At 52.5% G+C, this 4642-nt stretch overlaps 1 pseudogene; it reads left to right on the top strand.

The window, feature by feature from the left end:
• Nucleotides 1-642: 642 nt before the first annotated feature.
• On the top strand, nt 643-785 carry LOC144116741 (U2 spliceosomal RNA; annotated as a pseudogene).
• Nucleotides 786-4642: the final 3857 nt, after the last annotated feature.

Here is a 4642-nt window from a genome sequence, read left to right as displayed (position 1 = left end):
CCCCGCACGTAATTGTCCGGGGCTGTGGCACAGGCGACGTCCGGTACTGCAGTGGTTTCGATGGTGATGGTTTGGACCTTGGCGTAAGACATTGAACGAGCACGGTCGGGCGTCCTGACTGCGACTGTGTTGTTAATGGGGTGAATTCGGACCTGGTCGGCTGTCACAAAATTCGGCGCGTGTTCGAAAGAAACCGGCGCGGCGCCTAAGCAATCGCGCCCGCGCGCGGTAAAGTAAAACAAAAAAAACAGCGGGGAAGAACCCCGGAGCGCACGGTGCTTTTCACTCAGCTCGCCGGCGGGGCGCCAAAGTAAGCATAGACACGCGCGGCGTCGATTCTTCTCGAATACTGTTGGAGAAGTGCTTGTTGTCGACGGAAAGGGGGTAACCTTTCGCGCCGAAGGATACCATCCCCCCTTCGCTCCGGCACCGATGACTCAGCGTGCCGCGAATGACCTAGATTGTTCTAGAAGGTGGATTCCGCGCTCGACCAATGGGGTCGCGCGCCCGGCGCAAGAAGGAGAAGGAGGTTGTGCGGTTAAAGCTGCGTGTATGTGCGCGCCTGCCTTGGCGCGAAGAACAAACAGACGCGGCCCGCTCCGCGCCTATAAATGAGGGGCTGAAACCGCCGTCTGTTAGCTAGCTGCTGTCCGGACCTCGTAGAGTATCTGTTACGGGTCCAATTGGACTTATTTTTGGAAATGTGGCGGAAAGTTTGAAGGTTGCTTCACTTCCGCCACCGATTGGCCCGGTATTGCACTGCCTCCGGGATCGGCCTTTTCTTTAGCGCGTCTTTACTATCCTGTCTTTCTATCCCATCTTTCAACTCTCCTACTATCTGCACGTGGTAGCGATTGTGGCTCGGCTTTAGCCAGTGAGCAGGCCTGTGCACTTGCCTTTCTTCCTGGCAGCAACAGACACTGTTTGGTCTGTTAGCCCGAGCCGCCGTTCAAGCTTCCGAGAAGCGCGCCAGCTCGACTCCCGCGAGAACGCCACTCGACCAGCCAAGGACGGACCAGCGTGGCAACGTGCGCCAGTCTGCGGATCGGCCCCGTCGTGCTCCTCAAGTAGTCGGTCTGTCGCAGTGCCCGGTGAACAAATTGTGTTTTGTTTATTTCTCTCTCCCTGTGTTAGTGCACTTTAGGTGCAAAGAGTTTGTTGTTATGTCTATCAAGCGTTACTTTGCACGCGTTGCATGGAATTTGTGAATCACTTTGTGTGTGCTCGTACGAGTGATAGTGAAATACTTTGTATCGTCTCTTCGCTGTATAAACTTTGTTTTGTTTTGTGAACCTTTGGCTCCAAACCATTCTCTGGCTTGCGACGGGCGAAAGCTGGGCACCAAACGACCAACCCCTTGTCACTTGGTAGCTGGTCTCCGGCTGAGTTTGCCACGCCGAGTCGAGGGCATCTCCTCTGTGACCGAGGCCGCTACACCCACACGCTCTATGGGTGTCTGGGAGCGCACGCAAAAGTGCGCGAAGTAGTGACATATTCTGGCGTCCACGACAGGATGTTTGGTGTTTTCCAAGCGCAGAGAACAGAGAAAGAGTCGGAAGGAGTTTACGAAGAGGCCGTAAACGAGTGTTTAGCAGCAGAGCGATATTATGAGGTGCCGCGCTGAAGCGGTTAGTGAGGTTCACCGTGTAGAGCTAGTCTTTGTCTTGATAAGTTCAGTATCCGAAAATGAGCTTGAAGGAGCTAGTTGAGATTGGCATCCAGATGGGGATGTCCGGTGCTGAACTACGGAAATGGGTGAACCAGGAGAGAGAGAAGGTTGAAAAGGAGAGACAGAAGGCTCGAGAAGAAGCCGAAAAGGAGAGAGAGAGGTTTGAGAAAGAAAGAGTGAGAGAATTCGAACGCTAAAAACAACTGCTTGTCATGAAGTTTGAGCTCCAACTTGCTAGGAACCACTCAGCGAAAGTCCACAGCCCTAGAGAAGAAGGTAGCGGCCTGCAGATAGATGCCAGCAGATTACTTCCCAGATTTTATGAAAAAAAGGGACGATCTCGGCGCGTTCCTCAGGCGATTCGAGGGAGGCCAGAATTGGTCAGACAGTGAATGTGCTACCGTTCTTAGCATATGTCTCAGCGGGGAAGCTCTAAGTGTATTCGGGCGACTTTCTCCGGACGATGCTGCAAGCTACAGCAAGGTAAAGGCCGCCTTGCTCAAGCGGTTCCGACTCACCACCGAAGGATTCTGAAATAAATTCAGAACAGGGAAGCCCACAGATGGCGAAACGGCAACCCAGTATGTGGCAACATTAAGCCACTACTTTTATCGGTGGACGGAACTTACAGAAATTGCACAGGAATACAGTGAACTTCGCTAGCTTCTCATCAAGGAACAATTCCTGAGTAGGAGTAGCTGTCAGCCGAGCTTGTCGCTGTACCTGAAGGAAAGAAGAGCCAAGACTTTCTCCAAAGTGCTAGATCTTGCCGACCAATTTCTTGAAGCTCAAGGAGGAGCGAATCTGGCCAAGATTAAGAATACGAATTCGAAGAGCGCGGGGAAAACCGACAGTCGTGATGCCCGATTTAGCCCAAAGGCTCCACCAAAGTGCTACCTGTGCAACAAGTCTGGCCACTACGCGTCTGATTGCCGGAACAGTGCTACGAACAGTAGCCCAACAGCTTGTTTTAAGTGCGGCCAGAAGGGGCACAGAGCCGCGGCTTGTCCGAACCCAAGCAAGCCCATTCCCCAGGTATCATGCGTACGGGCCTCCTCAGATGACCACCTGGAGGCAGAAGATGAAAATGGCTTCGCAGAACTGAAGAACGGCAAGAAGGTACCAGTCGTGAACGCCGTTGTGAACGCGCTACCGGAAGCCAAAATGAACAGAATGCCTGTCCGGAAAGGGAAGGTAGGAGAAAACACAATTACAGTGTTGCGAGACACGGGAAGCAGCGCTGTAATAATAAGACGAAAATTAGTGAGAGATAAGGATCTCACTGGAACGAAAAGCCTTTTGCGGCTAGTGGACAGCTCGTTTCAGCGCTTGCCGGAAGCTGAAATACATGTGCGGACTCCCTACTACAGCGGGAAACTAACTGCACTGTGCATGGAGCGTCCCATATACGACCTCATATTGGGAAATATAAAGGGGGAAAATTTTCCAACGGACTCAGAAAGTAGCCACGAGACGGAGAAATCTGAATACTGCTCTTCGGAACAGCGCAGTGATCGCCAAGCGAAGAGGAAGTGGCGGAGGAAGCGTGAGCGTGCTAGCTCAAGCAAAGGAGCAGTCAAGCATAAAGAACGGAAGAGTCCCCCGGAGGACAATTCCGAGGAAGAAAAAATGTTTCCACAGGAAGGGACGGGCACTACAGCAGAAAGCTGTGCGAAGCCGAAAGAAAGGCCGCGGAATGGTCACAAGGAAGCAACGAAACGAGAAAGAAAGACAGCTCAAGAGGACAAGGCGTCTGAATCTCCGGGTAGGCTCAGCTTAGCGCAGGTTGTGGACATGTTCATCGTGATGTTGTGCACATTATTTCAGCTGCCTTTCGATCACCCAGGAAAATTCTGGAATGTGACCAAGAGGGTATTAACACCATTCAATATTCTGAGCCTGTGTGCTTTCACGCAGGTGCCCTGGAATCCGTCGACTGCCTTGTTTGTGTGTGCATACCTAAGCGCACAATTCTTACCCGAGTCGGCAAGTTTATCTGGAGGGTTCAGGTTGGGCGAACCAGAAGCCCAGGTTGACCGAAAAGAAGACCCGCAAGTCGAAGAGACTCTTGTGAACTGTGAAGGTCCTCACGCGCGCATTACGGAAACGCTAACAGGAAATGTATCTGGAAGTATAGGCGCAAGCATGTCTTGAACTTGAATGCTCCCTGTTTGTGTTGTGTTAATGTGATGCCGAGTTGCGGTATGTGTTGAAGTGCATTGTGTCTATTGTCAAGTGTCATGTATTTAAGAACATGATTGAATGTATGTATTCTGGCGTCCACAAAATAAATTGTGAGCGCAAGCATGTGCGCACGAATTTTGTGTTTTGTGAATATTGCACAATATTCTTAAATGAAGGGGCAGTGTCGCAAAACTCGGCGCATGTTCGAAAGAAACCGGCGCTGCGCCTAAGCAATCGCGCCCGCGCGCGGTAAAGTAAAACAAAAAAAAACAGCGGGGAAGAACCCCGGAGCGCACGGTGCTTTTCGCTCAGCTCGCCGGTGGGGCGCCAAAGTAAACATAGACACGCGCGGCGTCGATTCTTCTGGAATGTTGGCGAAGTGCTTGCTGTCGACGGAAAGGGGGTAGCCTTTCGCGCCGAAGATATTCTCCCCCCCCCCTTCGCTCCGGCACCGATGACTCAGCGTGCCGCGAATGACCTCGATTGTTCTAGAAGGTGGATTCCGCGCCCGACCAATGGGGTCGCGCGCCCGGCGCAAGGAGGAGTTTGTGCGGTTAAAGCTGCGTCTATGTGAGCGCCTGCCTTGGCGCGAAGAACAGACGCGGTCCGCGCCTACAAATGAGGGGCTGCAACCGCCGTCTGTTAGCTAGCTGCTGTCCGTACCCCGTAGAGTTTCTGTTACGGGTCCAAGTTGGACTTATTTTTGGAAATGTGGCGGAGAGTTTGAAGGATGGTTCACTCCCGCCACCGGTTGGCCCGGTATTGCACTACCTCCGGGATCGGCCTTGT

Source organism: Amblyomma americanum, chromosome 1 (assembly GCF_052857255.1).
Source record: "Amblyomma americanum isolate KBUSLIRL-KWMA chromosome 1, ASM5285725v1, whole genome shotgun sequence".
NCBI lineage: Eukaryota > Metazoa > Arthropoda > Arachnida > Ixodida > Ixodidae > Amblyomma > Amblyomma americanum.
The sequence above is the reverse complement of the archived record's forward strand: the minus strand, read 5'-3'. Positions and strand labels throughout refer to the sequence as shown.